Here is a 25,097-nt window from a genome sequence, read left to right on the forward strand (position 1 = left end):
AACACCCTCAGTTCCTTCTATAAAGGGGGAATTGGTGTATTTGTCAAGCCAGGACTTATTTTCATACGTTTGTTCAATGTGATTATAAGTCATGACAGCAATACACTCACCAGCTCCATTGTACAAAGTCTCTGACATTCAGTAATAGAGAAGTAGTAGTAGTAGTAGTAGCCCACTCGATCCAGTTTCTCTCAACAGATACAGGGATTTCCATGGAAACATTCTTTGTTTACATTCAGCAGGACTTGAAGTGTTTGACTACTTGATAAGTTTGAGAATCATGTAAAGCTACAGGAGGCTTATGCTCTTTGTCCTAATCAACATTTGCTCTTACCACGTATCTATCTATCTACTAATTTCAGAAATCTGCCGGTATGTTGAACGCATATCTGCAAAACTCTTCATCTTATCGGCTACACAGTTGACATGTGTGTTGTTAAGGGCTCATGGAAGTGCAGTCCCAATTTGGACATGCGATACGGTCAATAATAATAAACAGGTGACCACCACTGTGTAGCAGTGGCTGCTGGGACTCATGTTATTGTTCACAACAACAGCACGTTCAGGATAACGGGAACAACAACTGATTCTTCAGTTTCTGAGTACTGAGTTGAGCTTCACTTTAACTTAAACTGATCTTTGAATTAACCGGTGAACAGCTATGTGCAGCAGTGACTTCACGGTTTTGCGGACTGAGTCAAGCAGTCGGTCTTTACTTTGCCACAGCCCAAATACTACAAGTTACTTTTACAGTTTCAGAGAGAAAGCTGCAACCAGCCTAACCACAGGTCAAGCAAACAGCCCATTACAAACAGGCAGGTTTAGAATGGGCACTGCACTAGGCTCCAAATCTCCACAGTGGTGGTGGCCAGTAAAACGCAAACATAAGTGGGTGACAAGCAGGTTGTCAAATACTGAAAGTTCCCCTTAACAAGTCATCACTGTTAAGGAACTACACTTAATAAAATACAGGATTCAGAATCTGGTCAAAAAGAGACCATGGTGTGAAACCTTCCCAATAGTGTCAGTAGATCCATCATAGCTGTTCAGGCACTTCTGTAGGACAATTCAAAAACAGCCACGGGTTACATCATACACAGTCAATCCTAATATTTCATCCAAAGTATTGTTCTGCCAACATGCTCTCACATTTGCAAATAGATTACAGATGATCACTGACAATGAGTCATCATTTAGACCTGAACACATATGGCTTAAAAAATACAAATAACAGGCCTGTCAATTGTTTTTATCCATGAAAAATATATCTTGTCCCAGTGGAGCCTGATATAAAAAGCAATTTTCTCTTTTATTCGTGGTAAAAGCTGTTTTCCACTTCTAAAATGTCCATAGGTATGTATAATGAGCAGCTTTTCAATACCATGGATAAACTGGAGCCTCATTTGAGTTGAAGTGGAGGGTAAAAATGCAAAAAGGAAGTAGGCCATGAATCAGCTGGCATTTTGGATCCTCGACTAGTTTTATCCAAAAAACTATCTCCACCACAAAATAATGACATAAAAGCATGAAAATATCTTCGGCTTCGAACTGTTTGGGAAGATCTCGCTGGACAGATGGGAAAGGAGCTGTAAACCTGTCCTTTAAACTTGCTACAAGGGTATGTACATATAATTTTATAGTTTGAGTCAGGTCAGTAGTACAGCATGCACTATGGAATGTGCTCTGGTCAACAGAGGCTTTGTTCTGTGGTCCATGTAGAGAATGTGGCTTTTCCTCCCCCTCGTCTTAATCTAAGCGCCGCCACTGCACATAATCTCAGAGTCCTTCACTCACTGCGTACACCGACCATCTAACGGAGATGTTGTGTAAAATTGTGATAGCCTTGACCCACGCCATCAGCCACACCCACACAGTCGGCCTATATGTGGATGTGAGCACCTGCTTGTGTTGCAAGTTGCTATAAGGAACTATGCCAGTCATTCTCTGGGAAATTTGGTCAGCTGTGTACAACCAAGCATCTTCAATATCACATGTACATATTTTGCATGTGTGCATAGAGGGACTTTCTCGAAACAATGCAAAGTAGATGTAACTATTTTTGGAGACGCTCAAAATACGAACTGTCCATCATGTTGTTATGGAACAACACAAAAACTACAAACTCCTACTAAGCTTAAAAAAGACAAACAAAACACTTTTCAATTTCATAATAACAAAATATCATAACAAAATAAAAAAAATGGATAAATCTGACTCACGGGAGGGACAGTTGGGTATCCCTCCATCTAAACCTCATTAAAAATGAGTACATGTATGAACATGCCCACACTCGCATGAAGTATGCCCCACCAAGAGCCTCCCACACACTCTTTGCTATAACAGCAGGAAACTCATGTATAAATACACCGACTAATCTGGTCTATCACCAAAAAGGATGACAGAGGGCTTGGCTCCATTCACTCTGAGTAACAAGCACCAAGCGTATGAATGACGTGTGCTAGAGTGGGAGGAGAGGGAGGACTGGCAGAGGAGGGAGCATGGTATGGGTTAACAGAATATGGGGTAGTTGTGAGGTATGCAAGCGAAAGCAATTTAGAACCAAGAGCAGATTAAGGGATCATGAGAAAGGCTGAAGGGAGAGACATATATAGTTTGAAAGAATAACACGGCAGCAGAGGCAAACATGTTATAGCTGGTAGAAGAATTTAATCTCACAATTTAAGGATGGGTTTTTAATGATAACTCCTGATGTGAAATGACCTGAAAATCTGAATGCTGGCTACATTACAGCATTACAAGACCAACGCCTCTATTTTAACAAGGGCATGGTCAATGTGTAACTACAGACACTGGCTTGTTTTCTTTTTTTCCCCAGAAAACTTTATTGATGGCTATCGAGACTAAAGAGGATTTCAACAAATAAGAAAATAAGCGTTTCAGAAACATATTACCAACCCTAACTGTAATTATGTGTTTTGGGTTTAATATGCAATAAACCAATCTCCATCTCCTATTCCTTTGAAAAGCCAGGTATTTATATGTACCTTGGCATATTAACAAAAAATGGTGGATTTGCCAAGTAGTAAGAGAGGATGCTACTCAGCAGAAAAGATCTGCTCATGTTCAAAGTGAAAGTGTACGAGCAAACCATGGAAACAACAAGACTCCACCAAAGCTCCCTGAAGTGAAGCTGGCGTGGGGGGAGGCAGTGTACTCATGTTGAGTACCTGGTTATGTGGACATGTATTATTATCTTGATAGCGTGCCCTAACTGAATTACTCCACAATTGACCAGGTTTATTGCACACAACTGCTTTCTGCTGCATCAAGATATCAATGTGGAAACAATGTGCCACGACACACGTCACTTTAGGACCAATCATTGGTGCTTATTACGGAGAGTCCATTTTAACGAAGTAGGCAAATGGCAGGAAGATGACAACTGCATCAGTATGAAACTAGCAAAGACAGATTGTGCTTACCATCTGAGCTTGTTAGCATGCTAACATTTGCTAAATATTTTAATCCAACTATTTTAATATGTAACAATAAATAAAATAATTGATAGCACTATAGCATTGATTATCAAAGTTTGTGAATCTAGAATCTAATAATTTCCCTCTGTGCCATAGAGCCCTGTTATTATCCAAAACCATAACCTAAAATAAGCCATACCTTTGGGTAACATGTTTCTTTATTACCACAAACATGGCGGCAATAGTTATTAAGTCAATCACATGTACACTATCATGGTGCCAAGCAAATACTCACTGTATGAATACAATAATGAAAATAGCCCAATAAACATATACAATTTACTCCCGTTTTAATATTTGCTAAAAGCTTTGACAATATTGATACATTCACAAAAAACAACCTTTACAGGAGGAAATTCACTTGCTCTGAATAGGTCGGAGGTTTGTGATACCCAGCATACAACAGCAGCAACAAATAAATGTACAAACATTATTTTCTAAACTGTGCATTATACCTGTTACATTTGCATAACACACCATTGACAAGGAGTTAATCCGAGGCATTTCTACCATGTAGGCCGAGGATAGAGAAGACGATGGAGGGCAGATAGATGAGAGGCATTGTTTACTCTAGGAGACAAAGAGAGTGAAATGGGCTGGATAACCATGGCCTAACAAGGCAGTCTATCTGTCTGGCTGAAGCTCCTCCAAGAGTAATCTGGAGGGCAGCACAGTAATGAGAGCCACACTGCATACAACATAGATAGGCTTATCCACTGACCTACATGTTACTGGAATGATGACTGCCTCCACTCACCCAGCTTTAGTCCATCAACAGCTTTTGACTTTTTCACTAAGAAAGTTCAAGACAAGCAATAGAGATTTCCAGACATGTTAAGCTCTCAGATAAGATTTTCTTTTTTAGCCTACTTATTTAAGCAGCACATTTACTAATCGGGGGGCTAGTAAGAGGTTGGCCTTATCGCAGGGGAATTGGTAAAAGCATAAGAAACATGTGGTGTACTGTGTGAATGGTAGAAGTATGACTCTACAGAATGGCAATGATCATTGGCAGTTCCTCTGTGCAGCAGTGAATGAAACAGTCCAGAGGGCAGGCCTGCCACAGATCCCCACTTTATTCTCCCAGTCAGGAGCCAGGAAACCAACCCCCAGTCACAACCCTCTCCTGCAACTTTAGTGCCTCCTGGGTCAGTGCTGTTGCCATAGGGACGATGGTCAAGGGTAGAAGCAGTTCTCTGACCCCGGAAGTTATACACAAAACACACAGCTGAGCTTACTTAACTGCTTGTGTGAAAGTTACTGACTGATAAAACAGACAGAGGAGTTGTTAGGCTCCACACACTGCAGTTAAAGCAAACGAAAAATATGGGAGGCAAATTCTGCATGAAACAGATACTTTGACTACACTATTTCATACTTGAAATGTCTGAGTGTGTTTCCCTACGGTCATTCAGTCCTCCACTGTAGCCAACCAGGACCCATTGGCCTAGTTTCACTTTATCCAGGAGAATATGTTGGGAACAAATGTGTCCCTGCTACCAAAAGTCCAATGTTTGTTTAAACTACTTCATAGAGCTGGTCAAAGACCATGGAGCTTTTAGAGAACATGAAATAACCAACACTCAGTATGTGTCATTTGTGTTTTGTCTGTGTGCACACGTTTTTAATGGGTTAAGCGGAAATGCAAGTGCCGTGTTTGACAGTAGCAAGCAGCTTGTGATATTTATAGCAAGTAGCACTCGTCTGGTTGATATGGCAGAATGTGATTAGTGTGGGCTAGCTCTCGCCTTATGAAAGGAGCTTTTGATCCAGATTGCAGTGGACTGTTACGGGTTTGCTGGGACACAGCTGAGATTTTATATTAGAGAATATAGCTACAAAATACAATGCACAAAAACACAACCTGCACAGCCTGTGAAACACACATGCAATGGCTCTGTCTGTAAAGGAAGAGGAAAGGATAAGTCACTTCCTCAATCCAGGGCGGAGTGCAAGTGGGCTATACAGTATGCTAGAATGTAAACGTCAACCCCTTTCATATGGGATCATATACTTTGCCAAGACCCGAGACAATCTGTGTGTCTAAGAAGGATTCACACACAAAACCCTTTTTTTATGATCAAACTTCTTGTTGCACAAGATTTAAATAGCATAAGTTTCAACTTTATGAGAGCAGACTAAAACCTCTTTCAGACATGCACAGAACTCCACAGATACTAGTTTTATCTGGGGAAGGTGAACGTGTGAACACAAATGTCCGAGTGAGCGGCTCCGCAATTTCTGCTGACTTTTTCCCGCCTGGTCTCCTGGTATAAAGTCTGTAGAAATCCTGGAGAATTCGATGTGAGAACACAGCGGGGGATTCACCGCGAGCGATTGGGGGCTTGAGAGAACTTCAAACCCTATCCCAGGTGAAAAAGTGGTGTGATACACTGACGAAAATGTCAGGAGAGTTTGTGGCGATAAGAGTCGACGACGGTGTCTTGTGTTGTCAAGGAAATCACACGATCACCGCAGCGGAATTAATACGTCACTTCCTGCATCTGCCTTCTGCACCTGGCTGCTCCACCTCTCGCTTGAATAATGCAGAGGATTTTTTTCTGTTGCGAACGCGTCTGTGCAGAAAAACTCCCGCTGTGTTGTGCATGTGTTCAAGGCAAACTGCGGCTAAACTCCGTAGCCAATCCTCCAGATATTTCCCACAGGTCATGTCTGAAAATGACTTAAGTTACGACACTTCTATGGAACGCAACTTGCAAACACTAATCAGTATGTTTCCACTTGTAGTCATTTCAGAATGCTGTGAGAATTGTCAAGGGCTATACATTTTACTTAGTGTTCGTTAACACACAAACGTTCAGAGTTCATGTGTGATTTTGCACAGGAGACTTCCATCATCTGCGAACTGTTGCTGCCCAAGTCATTTAATTTACAAGGAAGTGCTTTTGAGAAATGATATATCTGTATAGATACATAAAGGGGAGGATAAATCTCTACACTGAAGGGCAGTGTATAACAGTTCATGGCAGTCTCTCCTCTGGGTACCTCATTAACAGCATTACATTCAACTCCAGCTGGCACAACAGGAGAACTGCTACTTCTCAATAATGCAGTGGGATATCGAGCTTAGAGGACAACAGCTCAGCAGCTGACTAAGACACACAGATCCATGGATCCGGAGTACATACTCTTTACACCTACTATTCCCTGGCACAGTTAAGACACATATGCATGTGTACTTTCTTATTTTACCACTACTGGCAGAGACGACATGCTGTCTTTCTCCCCACCAAACAAATGGTCTAAATAAACATAGGATAAAATCCTCAAATACAAAAACTAAGCAGCACTAAACTATGGCTGGAATTACGGCTGAAATGGGAGAAAAACAACCTTTTTGTATCCATAGTGGGGGTTTACAGCTTAGTGGAACCTGAAGTTCCAGTTTCACTCTCCCTTTGGTTTTGGTTCTCACCAGCGTTCTTTGCTCTCAGTGGTCTTGCGTGACTCTCAAACAAAACCATGATTGTTTTCTTTGAATTCATGGTGAAATGAAGGCAGGTAATCTGATCTGTGACAAGGACAAAGTGCCTTTTACAGCATCTTCCCCAATTTTCTACTCTGAGTGGCTGCTATAGACTGAATCACAAGAGTGAGACGTACATCCACTTGAACATTTACACGTAACCTAAACACATTTGTATTATATATACTGTATTAATCTATTCATAATGTAGAAACATTCTCTATATCAGAATATGTTCAAGTAAAATGTATTTTTGCAACACAAGGCCACCGTACCCCATATATATGCACATATAGTAAACACTGGAGCTTGAGAAAAACTGAATATTATTTGAAAACTTTCTATCATTGGGACACATAACAGTGTTTTTTCTTTGTGTAGAATCATAAAAATGAACATATTAACACAATGAATGACTCATGAAGTACAGAATACAGTTAGAGTCCACAAAGAAGAAAAAAAATCTTTAGACAGACAAGCCACCATCTGTTTTAACCATTCCTACAATACTCGGTTTTGACCATGGACATAATGTGTTTAATGATGCAGTCCTCCAACACACTATGACGCACAACAACACGCCCCCAATCTGCTTTAGCACACTTGGCTATTTGTTTAAAATGTTAATGTTTGTCTTGGAACAAGCCCTATGGCTTTGTATCTTATTCACAAATGTACATTCCTGCTACATACCAACATAAAACAAAGTATAACTGTATAACTCCGGTCACATCAAGGTCACTCTTTGTTTATGCACACCCCTGGAGACTTGGGTAGAATTTAAATTAAAAAAGTTTCCAAATCTAATGAAAGTGGTCGAGTTCGGGTGTTAAGTTGGACAGATGGAAACATTTTTGATGCAGGGGGAAAAGTGGAAGTGGAGTTTTACACGTTTTGTCCCCACTACTGACATGTGGTCTACCCACATGACACTGTCTCATGCTAGTCTAAGCATAAATGTTAAAGCACACTGGTTATGGAGAGTTTCAAATGACTGAAAAACTAAATTTAATGATTGTGTAAAACCAAACCTTGCGATTTATGCAGGATTTCAATGCTTAACTGAATATACATGTAAATCTACATTTAAAAAAAGGGTTCCTTTGTAGTTTTTATTTGAACCAGCCATTGTGTGTATCATTGACGTCTAACAAACATGAATGTGTTCCCTTCCCCATTCATGGTACTGGTTGTATACATCAATGATTATCTTTACTGCTCAATATGGAAAAAAAATATTGTGATATTATAATATTTTTGGCTATATCACAGAGACATGAAATCACATCTGATTGAAACTAATATAAGTTGTAATAGAAAAATATATATTTTATTTTTTTCTATCTGCACTCTCTGCCTGTCGCATGGTACAGGGGATTTCAAATAGTCTCAATCCATAGTGTCTTTAATTCCCTTAGAGATCACTATCATAATTACGCAAATTAATAATCCCCTTGTTATTTCTTTGGACACAGATGGGCCCGAGGCAAATTAATGCAGTCGTATTTTCACTCCAATTATTCAGGCCGTCACAACGCTGAGGCTATAGAGATATCATGGTTCCCCTGGAGAACGACGAGGGCTGAGACAAACCACTTCCAAAGGTTATGTCCTCTCTCCCATGTAACACGATGACTAATGAGCATGTTTATCTTCTGACCTCTCACGCAAGCTGGTAGCAGACTATCCTGCAATTCACCAAGTCCACTAATGTCAAAATGAAAAATATATAGAGCATCCATGGCTTAATAACATGTAGTTGATCTGCTAATTACCAAAAATGTTATCAATTTAAACAGAAATGTGCAGGATTAAATTTAACAACACTAGAGTTAGCTTAGTAATATATTGGCTTCATATCTTTAAACATGGATGCTAATCACAGTATGTGAAAAAACTTGAGCCTCTAACTTGGGATGTGCATGCTCATTGCTGTTATAATATTAAAATTATTGAAAGACCAATATGTAGTGCTCATTGATTTTTGTCAAGTGTTGTCACACAGTCTATATCATGATCGACTAAGCAATATGCTACAATGAACGGACTGGTGAGAATGACAGCAATCAGATTCTGAACAGCTTGAATAAATGAAGGAGATTATTTTACTGGCAGCAACAACAACAGTCTATTATCTGAGTGGAATTTCAGAATGCCTGTATCAGTAATTCACTTCATCCCAGTCTAAACAATTTCTATGGCTGCTTTCAGACACTGGGGTATGGACATTTTCTGGAAGGGCTGTATGTGAGAATGTATATGTTCCGGGTCAGTTGCTCCAGACATGTTCCAGACCTTTTCCTGCCGGCCCCCTAGTAAAATGTCCAGAAAATTTATAGCGAGCCATTGGGCGTGTTGATGTTTTGAACATTCGGCGGTCACAAAACTGGAAGAATACAAACGTGTCAGACCCAGACAATCTGGGAAATATGTGAAAGGCAGACATTTTCTGGAGTTTATGACATCAGCTACAGCTACATAACAAATCTACATACATTTTTTATACTAGAAGTTAGTGAAAGACTGCATTAAAAACTTTTTCCTGTCCACGAAAGACAACATCTGAACTACAACCAAAGCCTTTCATAAGTAGCTTGTTGTGTCTCTCTCTGAAAACCACTTCCTGGCTTCATGGAGGCTGATGACAGTTCTGCTGAGATGCGGAAGACCAGGGTATCCTGTGTGACAAGTTCACCATAGCTGACACTTGACGTAAACTATTTCAAAGTCAATACAAGAAATTTTGAGCTCAAAAAGCATGAGATTCTCAAACAAGAGCTTCTTGTAAACATCTGTCCTGAGGAATTGGGCTTGTCTCATGAAATGAGAAAACTAAGGGGGAGAGCTTCTTTTAAAACACTGTTTTATCTGCAAGTGTTGATCACTTCGTAGGGCAAGTTGAATCTGAGCCACAGGGGAAGTTTGTTAAATGTGTGCAGCACAGCGAAATAAACTATATCTGGTAAAGCTAATTGAATAAATTCACTTGCTTTGTATTCCATGTGAAACCAAGAAAAACTTCTAATCAGAAGAGCCTTGTTTATTGACAAATGCTAGCAGGTATTAGACTTGACAAAGTGCAAAGCTGCCTTATCGAATTAACTATAGCATTATCTCGTGCAAGTATGCTGCCTCCTATAGCAAAGCACTATTTTTTTCTCCTTTCCCTCTCCATATGCCTTTTTCTGACCCTTTTCTGCTACCATTTCCCTTATAGCTTGATGCCCCAATATTCAAGATCTTTATGATAGAAACACACCGCAAAACCATCTATTTTGAAAACGAACTGTGACAAATAAAAAGCTGCAACATGAGTTCTAAAACTGACCTGCTACGTTAGCAGGGTTTAGGTTTTGCATAAAAGGTTTTCATGAATGTTACATCATCTATATTTGGCCAATTTTTCAATTTAAATAACTGCTGGTGATTCCCTTTACCCCGAAGGTATGTAAAATGGATTAGCTAGTAGAAACTGGCTTCAAGCAAAACCTAACCGAAACCTATAACTGGAGTGTTACTACACAGTGCTTTACATAATGCATTTCTACATGTGTGCATGTAGAACTAAAAGGTGAGAGGTCCTTCGAAATGGATTGCTTGAGGGTATTTTCATCTTCATTATGAACTCATTCAGACTAACCAGGGCAAAGAGGGAAAGTTCTCTGCAGGTTATAAATAGTTGCACAAAAATCTCTTCTGCCGGTAAGTTCTTACTTAAATATGAGATCAAGTTAAATATGAGTCTCCAGGATTCATTGCTGCAAAGAGGAGACCCGTAACAATGAGATTAGCTCTTGTCAACAAAGTTGCAGTAAATAATGTGTTTATGGAGTAGAGTCTAATGTCATTATATTCTGGTTCCTTGTCTGCCCATATTCAATGTCCTAAAAAAGGATATAGGCATTCTATTTGTATCATGAAATCAATCATCACGACAGTTAAGCAACATTATTTGGCTGACCCTAACCAATTAAAGTTTACGGTGCTCCTCAACAGCCAAGCTATCATCTTAATGCAGTCAAATATAACCCACTGCACTAGTGGTACAGCAGCTGCTCATAACGCCTCCTCACATACTGTAAAAACACCAGAATGTCTTCCTTATGCATAGTGTTGTGACTGTGTTAACATAAACAACACTCAGCTGTTTCAACTGAACATTCAGAGAGACAGCAAAATAACAGATAATTTGCTGACATTTTAAATGTAATTTTAAATTGACTAAAAATGACTTTTCAACTTCAATAGTTATTCCCTTCTTGAAATGAGGCTGTCTAAACATAGAATAAATCTGCCAATCACAACATCTACATAATGTCACCATTGTTACTTTGGGTTTTATATAAAACATTTGAGTTAGGAAGACATGCAAAGTTGTGAGACAGCCTGTATTTTTAATGTAAATTCAATTTCAATCGAATTTGCATTAGTTGTAATGTTATTGTACTGATGTACAGCATGTGACAGACACACAAAAAAAAAAGTGTCAGGGTTCATTCGGCTCAGAGATCGGTTCCACGTGACACTTGAATACACAGTTATCTTATTCAGTGTAACAGTTAATTTTGAACCATGAAGTACAAGAGAAGCAGATGATTGCTGTTTACACTGAACCAAGTATGTGCTACAGACCAATGTTGCTTGTTCCGTTTCCAACTCACAGAGCTCAAGAGGAGCTGTAGGGCTAATAATCTAGGCTACTCCCACAGATGGCCGGCAATGGAAAAAGCAAAGGAATGGATAGTAAATTAGCAAGAAGGACATAAAAGGCGATAGCTATATTAAATCTTAACACAGTGGAGGTAAATATCTTGCTTTTGATTTGTGTGGTACTTGAAATCTATGTTTACAGTAAGTTCAATATTAAATGGACATTGTATTAGTCACTACAGCAGTTCCTAAAAACCTCTCCGAGTCCTATCCATGTTTGACAGATGATGCAGCGGAGAGCTATGAAGGACGAGGTAACACACACACAGATGCTCGTCTGCTAGTCAATATGAGATAGAAAGACGAAGGGAGTGAGATGCAGTTTGCCAAGTCTCAATAACCAGGACAGACACATTCAGGTCAGAGCATGTATCTATGCAGACAACTGCCACATTTCCCTTGTTTGCCTCCCGCAGAATATAGCTGTGCAAATCATATACATTTATATATTTACAGCTCATATTCACGAATCACATTTTGCCTCATAGGGCTTAACACTACAGGGTGCAACATCCTCTGTCCTCACTCTCAACTACCGAAAAAAAAAATAAAACCCTGATATCACGATATACATCCTGGAATGGTAGAAAAACATGGATCATTTTATATAATGCTACATCGTTTAGTTCGTTGTGATGCACAGTCTTAAGGAAATATTTGTTGTCGATTTGAATGGCACTTTGGGTTTTTCCACACTGCACAGACAAGAAATGTACATGAGGGCAACACAAACAGAAAAATGGAGACGAGAGAACGTGACACAGAGAGAGGTGATTACCAACAGAAGGCCTCAAACCAGCTAAGGGGAAAATAAGGGGGTCGTACCTAAAAGAGGTTTCTACTTCTTTCACATGGGTATGAAAATCTGACACAGATCAGAAAACCATGTGAAAATTATGCCACAAGCTGGTCCCCACAAAAGACTCAAACACCACTAACCTCTTTGACCTTTAATGCAAGAATCTTTTCAACAGTATAGAGAGAGTTCTATGGATTAGAACTACATAAGTATAGTCAAATGCTCAAAACACAGAGACTTATGCCGTGACACACCTTTTTTTTAATATTGAGTAAACACAAGGAGCCCAAGATGACAGATCACGAAGTTGGAGACTCCACCTGTGCCCCTATGACACCCTGAAGCAATAGCCTGGCTTTCTTTTTTTTTTTTATATATCACAGAGCAAAACCTGGCAGCAAATTTGAACTATACCTGATTGTCTATATTGGGTAGGCTCAATAACCCACCACTTCTCATGTGTGGCTGAATGGTGCTATAACAGTTGTTAAAATGGCATGTATTGATTACAGTGCTGAAAGTGCACTCACATAATGTAGCCCCATAGTCATCGTGTAGCAGTCCATCAATGATTTTCTGCCCCACGTATTTTGGTGTTGATTAATGAACAAAGAAAAAAGAAATCCCTATAATGGACAAAAAAATAATGATTGTGGAAATGAGAGACTAGAATGTTGACATTGGTTTGAATCCAAGTTTCAAAGGTGGATAAATGCCAAGCCTGCAGCGGAGTGAACATTATGCAAACAACATGGTTATGAGTTATGGGAAAAGCCAAGTAGTCAAACAAGTAAATGTGGAAATACTGCAATTCAGACAAGGCAAAAGTCCTTCAGCTTTGAAAGGCAAACCTGTTCTTGTCAACTAAGCTAAGAAAGAAGAGCTGCCTCAAGTAGCAGTGAGTTGACATAACAACACTGGCTGCCTGTCATTCAGTTGTGTTGACTTCACTTTGCGGGTCATAAGACTTGCATCCATAGCGTCCACGAGACAGACACTTTATGGTTTTTGGGGACTGTCTAGACGTAAAGAAATGTGTTATCTATAGAGTATGACTTTGGTCAAACTTAATAACCTCGTTATCCGAATGCAGGGACATTTGTGTGAACCCAAGCAGTAAACATGTATGTTTGACTAAATCATGACTGGAAAGGAGAGAAATCTAGAGCCATCTTAAAAGGTTTCTATTACTAACTGATATACACAGTTCAACTACAACATTAAAACAGGTAAATGGTTTAATGCAGCGGCTGATCTGGCCATGAAAATAATAAAACATACAAAATAAATGAACTCTTCTAAACAGGCCACATGAAGTCACGGTGACTGGTTTTATGTTGTGGTTAGTAAGTCTTTTTTTCCCCCTTCATTTGGCCAAGACCATAGACTGGAAATAAAGATGGACAGTGCGTCTCCCTGATCTCCCACTATCCAGAAATTAAGCCAAAACACCTCGGATATACCTCAACAACATCGGTGGTAGCCAGAGTCTGCGCAGTAGCGATCATGGAGATTGTGCCATGATCCAGAGGTTTCGTCGAGAGACGCGCTCGACCAATTGTTAGTCAGTCTCAACTGTCAATGTTTTATAGCATCAAATAACTAATGAAAACCAAACTTACAGGAAGAATTACTCCTTGAATATTCATCAATGGGATAACAATAAATAAACAACTTACTGGTAAAAAACTATTGAACATGTACTTTTACCATTTAGTTTGATCAATATTCCATCAAATAACATGGAAGAGACACGTATAAGATCTGTAATTCAGCCAACCACTAGGGTGTGATCGAGACACTTTGGCTTCACTATTGGAGAGTCGCTGTGTCGTCCATCTTTGTATGCAGTCTATGGCATTGACAACATGACATGTGTATGAACAGTCAACACCCTGAGGGCGATTTGTACTTGGACTCTGTCGTTGAACCAACAACGTAATTTACAACCTATTAGAATTAACAACCTCACAGTTCTTGTGGGCCCATAACTTAGCTTTGTGTGAAAACTGTCACAGTAAAACCAATTATCAATTTCTTTGACTGACAAGGTTTAACTGAAGCAGCAGCAGCAGAATAACAGTGAAGTCCCAATAACAACACCATCAGTCTTGAATGTCATACTGCCAATTTCAGATTACATGAGTTAAACATGATATCTTTGCTGCTTCAAGTATTACAGTTGCCATATTGTATCAAGGTCACACAGGTCAGAAGCTGTGAATAGTGAACTGATCATGAAATATTTTTAAATTGAACAGTGTCTAGGGGGTAGCTATTTCCTGACCTTTTAAGTTGAAATAGGATGCTGAATGAGGACAGAGCTAGTTTGGCAGGTGTATCATGTATCTTGGCCTCCAGGAGAACTGGGTGGGGCCGTCCTGTTGTTTCTTGTTAGAGTTGGACTAATGTTCGACATTACATCAGATGAACACTATTCATACAGACAGGGTTACTTCAAGAAGTTTAGATATGAATCCAAAAATACAAACCCCATAAAAGATTCAGCGTACTGCTGATGTATTTAATGTGACAGGTAGGGTAACTGCCAAAAATAAAACACTAATAAATATCACAAAGCAAAAGCCAAAAAACGTTATCTGGGTAAACTGCAGGTTAGAGTTGCAGAGGGAATAAATAGAACATTACATTCTAAGAAAGGGAAATTACATGAAATAAATGGGGTGCTTTACATACCTTGTCATTTAGGACTCAAGCGCCTGGATGCCAGTGGATGGCAGATGACAGCAACAATTTGCTTATCTAATAAAAAAAGACAATGAAAAAAGAGAAATTAAGCACCAAACAAATTAAGCAATAAAACCACTAGCAATTATCAAAAGGTTTAGGCCCCATTGTAAATGTATATAGATTCCTCTTGTCGCTATAAGTATAATCATGGATTGATGTTACAAAAACTTGAAGCACTGGTAGAACCTGGTCCATTTATGGTTGACACTACATCACCTTAATAATGGTAACCAAGCGAAAGGTTACAACAGTATGTTGAAGACTATCATCTGAGAAATAAACAGATTTTATCAGATGACTGTGTGAATATACAATTTTTTTATCATTTTGATAGGATTTAAATGTAAAAATATGATATTGGTGTCAGTGTAACAATGAAACAAGAGACTATATATCATATAGTCATATGTATTCATATATTGTATACTACTGTGAAATGATATTCGCAAACTCCTTATTATACTCATATTCATAATGGGTGTAAGTTCATCTTATCATATCTTAGAAAGTCACTTTTATTATATATTGTCAGTGATCATTTGTCTAATTATTTGTAAGAGGAGACGAAAAACTGCCCAAATCTAAACAGACGAGATCAGATTATTTTGTGTTATGTCCATGTTCCATGGTGCATGTTAATTAGCATTAAAATTTGGGTCAAAGGACCCCTCCTCTCTGTCATCATGTTAAGTTATGCTTGTTAGGGGTTGGCTTTGTAACTGTGGAAGCTACAAAGGTTCAGTATGTTCGACAAAAATATGATTTGTCAGCAGATTTTTCAGTAAACTAGAGAGAGCTGTTGAATGGAGGCTGAATTTATTAAGTTTCGGAAATAGAAAAGCTCCTCCTACAAGCCGAGTTAGGGCTGCCAGAGGGGACACACCAAACGCACAAAGCAACACATTTTACATTTTCAGCATACCCAACTCTCTCTGCAAGTCTCATTTTATCCTGTCAAAACATTGAAATGTTGTGAGTTAAACATTTACAAAAATCTGAATGCGATCACGAAGTAGTAAAAAAAGCAAATTAAACTAACATACATAGAGTTTGTCTACAAAAAACAAGAAGCTGAACAAGACTCAGCCTTGACATGTGACATGATCTTGCTTCACAGGTTAGAGCAACAATACAAGAGTGTTGTTCGTGCATGTCTGGAAAAGCATTAGCCTTGCCAGCTGATCTGAGACAAACTGAGCCAGCTAAAAGATAGGATCATCCCTCCACTATCCTGATCGAGGACAATAGAGCCATAGAGCAGGAACGAGGGGGAGCGAAAGAGGCAGCAAAAAAGAGGAGGGGAAAGAATTTTTTTGACTTATTCATAGAGTCTCCCAATCAGCTGCAAACACACTGGACTGCACTGACACTCATTAGTTTCTGCTCCACTTCCTCTTTGGTGCCTTTATCCTCATCCCATCTATTTGGGATTCTGAATCTCGCCAAACAAAAGTTCTCTCCGTCGCACAGATGAATAAAGCAAGAGAAGTGTCAATTTTCAAACTGGGGGTGTGATCTGTGGGGGGAAGGGGAACACTGCTGCCACACCAACAGCCTCTTCTCCCATACAGACAGCCCCATTGCGAGCACACTTTGAAACCAGAAGTATCTGGTTGAAGGAAAACACCTGTGCCCTATGTATATGAGCTCTGCCTAAAATGTACTTTGCACAATACGATTCATGTGCCTCTTCCAACGTTATCAGTGTTTCTTCTAGGTTTTTTATTAGCAGCGTGGGCAGCCCTGACCCCCCCTCCACCCCTGCGGCGCCAGTGTTGTGCAGAGACTGTCATGCACCTCCCGGGAGCACGCACAGCTACAGCGGAAACCCACTACCAGTTGCAATCATCTCTACGGCAACGTTCTGTTTAAAAACTATATATTCTTTTTTGTTGGTGTTTATCAATAATGATAAATTATCGGATGTTATACTGTTCATCATCAAAGATTTATTAGACTCAGTTTAAGAAGCATTTCCTTGTGATTGGTCTGATCGGGGAATATTTCTGAAAATAAAAAAAAAATTTAGACGTAAAGTTTTCTAGAAATAAAGTTGCATTGTGAATGCATTATTGGGCAGTTGTGTATCTGATTCATTGCTGAGATTAGCATCCACTTCTTTTCTCGATTGTTGGATGAATGAAATTATCAATTATGAGACATAACAGCCCAAAATATAAGTTCTTCCAACAAACGTGATTATACAGTACATTGCCGTAGAGATGATTATGACTGGTAGCGTCTTTTTCGCGCCCGCAAGGTGCATGTAGTTCTCGGCGGGCAGACAGACACAGACTCATAAACTCCAGAGCAACCAAACAAACGCAAAGCAAAACCCTAAGTACCAAATGGGTCCCCAGAACCTCTGACCAGTGACGGTGCCCATCAACGTGCAAAGTGAGTGCAGGAGCGAGGACGCCTGCCCTGATCCCGAAGCAGCGGCAGCATCCATCCTGCAGTGGTGGGTTGGTATTGTTCGGTACCTGATGGCTACTGCCTGGGATATTTTAGCTTCATTTCTTGAGGAAGTGGATACATGTCGCCCATCGTTATATACAGTCTATGGCCAAAACTCATGGACTAGATCAGTGAGTATACTGTGTACACTGTGCTGCATGTGATTATACTAAAGTTTCCAATTTGAGACACAGCAGACATGTGTGTAAGAGAGGGAGAGACAGAGAGCAGCAGTGGAGCAATTAAGCACTGCACACCAAGTCACGGAAACACTACATTACAGATCTTTTTTGTCACTTTGAGAAGTGTAAAAAAAAAAAAGATTTCGGTTCCATATTTTTCTAGACACCATTATGGTGTAATTAGAGAGACAACTATCCAGTAGTGTGATAAATGATGTAACTAGCTTTTTAAACCGAAGGAGGGCAGGGCTTATTTCTGCTCTTTAAGCTGCCAATCACACAGATGGAGCCAAGTAATACAGTTGTTTATTTGTTTTGTTTGCTATGGTAATAATTACATTATTTTTCATTACTGGGCTCATTCACTATGAGTAATACAGGTCTTTCTGTTTCGTCAACCGGGCCAGTGAGTTCCTCTGCTCTGCTAATAAACTCTGCAGAACACTGCAAACCAAATTTAAATTTGCTCGCTCACAGACTGCAAGTAAAGCTGGCAATGACCACGACTTGTGAGTCCTTTAATACAAGTGGTAAACACACGTAAAGAATGAGCGATACCTAACCTGTAACCTGTCCCATGACCTCACAGGCAGGCTATGGTGTATTGGGGTTAGTGAACGAGGCGCTGACTACTGTGTCTGTTCAGCCAGTTTAAATCACAACACACTGCTGCACCTGAAAACCAAACGCAGATCTTCTCTGCGTTCTCAAACCTATCACATTGCCTGTGTGCACAGATGCTATTTCAGAGCTAGTGTAGTCACTGATGTTCTATAAGTACCATCAACATAGCGCAATCTCCTTCAGCAACAGGAACAAAAAAACAGTTCCTTAAACATGTAGAGTAGAAATTAAATGTATAATTACTACTGAAACATTTTAGTCTGAGACACAAGAAGAGAAACTACTGTATCTTAAAGGACCATTTTTGGTCATAGAAAATGTGATGCATGTGGTAATTTGCATTATGAGCGGGGGGGAATGATCTGATCTCAAGTTCAGATATGTTCGAGGCACATACTGAAAACAGACTTGAGCTGCTTTCTATCATAACTGAATGTAAACACAGCTAGGTTCATATGAATACAGGGTAGTAGGCCAGAGTCGGATCTGAGACTGTTCCTTGGGGACGCTGTGCCTCGTCATCACCCCGGACTAGCGGGAAATCAATCCTGGGAAACCTGTCTCATGACACTGATTATCGACTGTTTCTGTTAACCCTACCTTCTCCAGTCCAGCTACAAAACATGGACAAACAGTCCACCACATGCAGCAGACAGATCCAGATGAAGTCATTTACAATGGCAAAATAGATTATGAGTAGCTGAAAATGTAGTATTTATCACACATGAATCAAATAAAAGAGTCTGGTGCCAAATAAGTGAGGATTAGTAAAACTGCAGGTGGTATCTAGCCTCACCAATGGAGCGTTTTACAGTACACAATATTTATAAAATAAAGTATTAATGATTTCTGGCTGCATGTTCATCTGTAGTGAATATGACTAGAGATGAACCAGGTTGCCCTGGATAAACCTTATTTATAAAATTCTCAGGGCATTTTATTTGCAGGTTTCATTCTCATATTCAAGCAAAAAACAGCTTAATGTGCAGTAAAATAGTGTTTCTATCATTCTGCAAACATTTTGCCTGCTAATAGCCCATTTCTAAGGTTATTACTTAAGCTTTCCCTCCCTTATGCCTGACAGGAATTTTGGACATAAAACATTATGTAGTACCGTTATATAAAATACATGACTATACATCAACATTGTGCTGTTTGCTTTATTCTGTGCCCAATGCTCAGACCTCTTACTTTATGTGGATAGACACTGACCAGCATTCTACACTCAAAAACAGTTACTTTATGGAGGCAGCTCTATAGGTGATGTTACAACAGTTCTTACCAGATCTACTTGTGAGAACTCTTTTCTTTCCTCTTCTCCATTTCCATAAACAAAACAATTTCAAAATTATTCCATTACATAAGTTCCTGTAGAGAATTCCGTCATATTCTCTGTACCAGTACCAGTAATATATTTCATTTTAGTTTTCAGATACATTATGCAGGGGGAGAATGGAAGCTGTTCACAGCAGGCTCCTATGTGGTTTCGTATTTAGACAGAAGACACAAAATTGAGGAGGGATTTTTCTTTTTGAAAATATTTGCCGATATACAGAAGACTGAAGGAACAGACAGATGCTCTTCTAATTGGGTCACAAAAGCAGAGCAATGATGAAGGAGGTCTGAATGTATAGATGTACTGTATGTATGTGTTAAATGTATAGACTGGAATGTCAAATTGTTATGTACATTCCCACAAATACCCCGTCATAGTCTGTTATGAACTATCCATCCTTCTTTGTCTTTAACAGGCTATTCATTAAACATTGATCTCTGTCAGTTATAAATGTACATACCTGCTATTTGTTAGGTCAGCTTTAATAGCCACTGGGCAACAGACCAAGAAAATGAAATCTATAAACGCTGTCTTCATCTCTGACTGATTTATCATCATGACAAACTAAGTGGTCCTTCAAATGTTGCTGTGATGCCACCATCTTTCCTCAGAGAATAGATCTAAATCCCATGCAGCACGTGTAGTGACAAAATAAATCAATCAATTACACTCCAAGAAGAGACATTTGTGTCTACATGAGTAACAATAGGGGAAAAAATTGTGATGTCACAACAAATGTGTTTCTCAAAGAAACGTCTAATTTGGCACAAAAACGTGTGCCAGTGCTTTGAATGCAGGCTGAGTGAATCAGTGGGTCTGAAACAAGCTATTAACTGGAATGGCACTCATTAGAGCGCATATGTCTGCCAAGGCCCAATATTCCCATATATTCAATCAAGCTGCACCAAATTTCACACACTCAGATATCAGTTCCCTAAATGTGCCTCATTTTTTTTCCCCATCAAGATCCATGAATTATTCTCTGGGGAAACTGAAAATGCTGGAAAAGGAACCATCTCGCTTTGTTTAACAGAGTGGAGAGTAAAAAACCTATAGCCTGCCCCTGATTCGCCAAAACATTTTAAGGGTTCTTCTCTGACTCATCCTTCCACCGTTTCATGGAAATCCATCAAGTTGTTTTTTGTGTCATAACCTCCTTGGCAGAGGTACCATCAACACATGCCAGGTCTGAAGACAGCCTGTACGAAAAGTGATACATCCATTTCAAGGCGATCTACCTTTAAGAGTCATGTGCCACTACTGTGACTCTGAAAACTAATATTTAGCCGACTAATCCCATGCAATCATCAGAAAGGAACTGCAGAGTCATAAAATGTTTGCAGCTGTTTGGTAACACCTGCTCGTTGTGATCTTCTCCTCAGTTCCTCGTGCTACGAACAGGATTCCTCAAGTGGCTGAGTAATCCCATGACTTTGCCTTTCTGCCACATGACTACAATTACCAATTCAAAATTTAAGTTACCGCCCGCAATTAAATCATCCATTGTTTGACACTTTCACCTCATTCGAGGGAGTAGAACGCTCACACTTGTTTGCAGCCAACAATTCATTCAACCAGCGGCTTCTGTAGTGATTAAGAAGGCTCATGGAGGTACTCAGAAAAACATGACTAAGACAAACTTCTACCCAAACCAGTCCGAGCACATACACGAATATTACTAACAGCTTAAACAAAGATGTTGCACCAGTTCAAACACTGAAACTGTGTGTAGAGCGGAGCGCTGCAGCAGAAATGTGTTAACTCTGTGTTGACTCTGCCTGTTGGAATAGATGTGACACACACCAGAAACAAAAAGGTACAGGGTTCGTCTTCCTCTCAGTGACTTCTAAGGCAAACATGTACGATGACGTGAAAGTGCCAGTTACATTAAAGGACACTCAAGACGTATTATAATTATCCCCCACTGATGTGATCCCTTTTGTCAAGGTACATTACGCTGAAGATTTTAGGGACTTAAACTTAACTAAAAATGTATGAAATGAACCACTTGCCTCACACTATTATCAGTTGATACATCAGGTTATTATTACCATGTTCCAACTGGATTAGTTATTAGTGCATTATTATCCAATTTTTTTTAAGTGTTCAAAAGCTTTGACTGCCACTTCAAGTAATCTTAATAAAATATGTTTTTTTACTAAAGCTCAAGGTCTTCAAATTACTTATTTCTGGCAAATAACAAATTAGTTTCACTCTATTTGGATAATTAGAAATATAGAAAGCGCTCTGAAGCTGGTCATCTGACAAGATTTCAATCACCTTCAAGAAGTAAATATATTGCCACCTAAGGAAACCAGGAAGAGTTCAGAATCGCTTAACAATACAATGACAGGCTGTTTAAATGGAAAAAAGGGGGTTTAACCTGGGTGACCGGGGCCTAATTCTTGGGAGTTGTATTTGTTCAACTCAAAGTGAGATACAGAGATACGGGAAAAATTCACAATGGGAGCATTATGGACTTTGGATTAACTATTATGCAGCCAGAGTGACATTTTTGGTGAAGATAAGGAAATGTGACTCTGCAACGTTAGTTGAAAGCCTTTGTCAAGTCTTTTATTTTTTTCTGTCTCCGAGTGGCACAACAAACTGCTGGACGAGTGTGTCTGTAACTGCACTGCTTTGACACTGGTGTGAGAAAAAGAACAGTACAGTAAAGGGCCTTTGTTTGAGGGAACCTTATCTACGATTCAAGATAAGGTCTGTTGTAAATGATCAAATGTGAAACTTGATAAATTAAAGGCTCCGCCAACATAGGATTTCAACATCACAGCGGAAAGTTACTGCTGTCACAAGACTATGTGCATGTTTCTGTGATTTATTTCATATATATATATATTGAAGAACAGCCTTACATAACATTTGCTGTTAATTCAATGAACTATCAAAAAAATGCACTATAGCAAAAGACTAATACAACAGTGAATGCATATAGTTTGAGGAAATTACCCCAAGGTCTGGACACACTGAAGTTTTACATTATGCATTCCACCAGTCAGCATTATCATGAATACCTGGCTAATAATCTACAAGCAGCTGGCTACCCGCTCTTGGATTGTGGGCCTACAACAATGACAAGAGGCAGCTGGCAGATCCTCGTCTTTGTTTACATTATTATCACCAGAGCAAGAATGCCCTTTGAAGGCTGATCAGATCCAGTGTGCGTTTTACGACAAGACAATGGCAGCCATCAAATACAAGGTATGAGGTTTAAGGCAGCAGAGGCTTGTCGCTGTGTTGCAAGAAGCAGGCCTGCAGGAAATTCACCTGCCTTTCAAAGTTCACGCAGTGTTTGTATCATAACAACACAAGTGCATTCTCTCTATGGCAACAAACAGCAGCTTCCTGGGTTGGTCCAGCTGGGTCAACTTTGTTTTGCATTGCAACGTGAGATCATCGACAGGGATGTGTAACTCAGTTTATCATCTGCATGGGTTTGTAGATTATTATTCAGACAAGGAGAAGATCTAGACTGCACGCATTGTGTCGTGCTGAAACCACAAAGCACTCCATGATATGAACGGAAAAACGACCACAGACCTGCTGCTATTTCCACCTGATCGTTGTTTGTGTCATGTCCTCTCGAGGTGTCTCGGGGCTGCTGCGCTTGACAGCATTTCCCCACAGAGGTGACTAACACACACTTCGAAGAAAAAACACACAGTGGCTGGACCTGTTAAATTCCTCTAATCAAACAGAGATTAGCTCCCTCCGCATCTTTCTCAGTCTTAACGGGATTAAATTACATTAGGAGTTAAGTGGGGAGGGGGTGGGGGGGCAGTAATCTGATTAGCGAAGCGTGTGAGAAAATGAAAACGCCGATATGTTGCAGTGCAGACGAGGCTAATCCCGGCTCCGTCCGCCGAGGCGCAGTGAAGATGCTCCGGCAACAAAAGATGTGACTGCGGCTGTTGTTGAAAAACGACACAGTGATGTACGTGCTGCGATGCTTTGTTCTTGTAGATATAAAATCAGGCTATTTACTGGACGTGTGGATGCGATCTAACACAGACGAGCACCAATGGAGCCTCAGTGAAAATATGTAACCACGTCCAGCTGTTGATGTGCAAAAAAACAGCTGCTTAAACATCTCACTAGCTTTAAAAAAAAAAAAAATAACACTTTTTTTTTTATTCAAACAAATGTGACTCGAATAATTCACGAACCAGCAGAGTTCGTGTGATGTCGCACAATCATTGTTTCAGTGACGGGACCACACAGCACCAGAACGGGACCTGGACGCTACGCTTGCAGCTAGCATCGGTGTTAGCATGTTGTGTGGGGCCCCACAGGCAAAAAAGGCAGAAAACTAGCCCAAACAAAAGAGACTCACCTCAGTCAACGTGGAGTCGCTGTCTCGGTTAATGGTGTCCGGGCTGTGGGCGAGCTGCGAGTATCAGAGAAATACTGAAGCAAGTGGACATTAGCGAGATGTTTGGTTACTTCAGTGTGGGTCCTTTTTTTTGTGTGGCTAGTGTTAGCAGCTAGCTAACGCTGCCCACTTAAAGAGGCACCGTCTCCTCAAGTTCTCCCAGCGAGCCGAAGCTTCTTCTGTCCTCACTTTTTAAAATATCCGAGCTACTCAATTAAAAGACAACAGCCGGCAGAGTGCGAAGCGAACAGCGACCGCACAAAACCGGGTCCTCAATGTGTGCGACTTTAACGACGCGGAGCACTTAGAAGTAAAACAAAATCCAAAATGTCCACGACATTCAGCAAGGAAATACAAAAGGCAAAAACGACCTCCGACAGAGCCGAGCAGCTTCCTCTGAAGTGTGCCGCGCCCAGATGTTTTCGCTCATTATCTCCTCTGCGTTTGGAAGAAGACACATCTGCAGCGATGGCGACGGTGCTAATGAAAGGTAGAAACGCAGGTCGGCCGGAGCGGAGGTGCTGCGCTACATCCAGGCTGTTTTCAGAGGAACACGACGCGGCTGCTGCTTCCTTCTCCCCGCGACCTCTGCGCCTGCACCAGGGGGCCGGCTGTCCGCCTCCAGTCCAGCTCCCACCGCCCCCTCCAGGGACGACGATGCTCTCACTGTCTCACCCGCACACTTTCACCCTATTCCCCCTGTTCCCCTCGTCCACAGCCCCGGCAGACATTTGTTTCTTATTTATTCCTTAACGATGAAAATATGGACCAGAAACGGAAATAGAAATCTTTTATTTATTATTTTATCAAAACAATCCACATCCATCCATGAAGTTGTTATCGCAGTTTCTGGGAATAAAAGTA

The 25,097-nt window shown here is 40.1% G+C and overlaps 1 protein-coding gene across 2 annotated transcripts in view; it reads right to left on the bottom strand.

Moving 5' to 3' along the window:
* The window catches only part of erbin (erbb2 interacting protein), a 55,091-nt gene extending 30,108 nt beyond the window's left edge, over positions 1-24,983 (bottom strand). Inside the window, exons 1-2 of one of the 2 annotated variants that reach the window (XM_035185129.2) lie at positions 24,195-24,983; positions 15,191-15,256 (exon numbers count right to left, since the gene is read on the bottom strand). The gene's annotated coding sequence lies outside the window, so the exon portion shown is untranslated. The remainder of the gene's footprint in view (positions 1-15,190; positions 15,257-24,194) is intronic. The other variant, XM_035185130.2, reaches the window with a different exon arrangement.
* Positions 24,984-25,097: the final 114 nt, after the last annotated feature.

This window comes from Hippoglossus stenolepis, chromosome 18 (assembly GCF_022539355.2).
Source record: "Hippoglossus stenolepis isolate QCI-W04-F060 chromosome 18, HSTE1.2, whole genome shotgun sequence".
In the NCBI taxonomy this organism is placed as follows: domain Eukaryota; kingdom Metazoa; phylum Chordata; class Actinopteri; order Pleuronectiformes; family Pleuronectidae; genus Hippoglossus; species Hippoglossus stenolepis.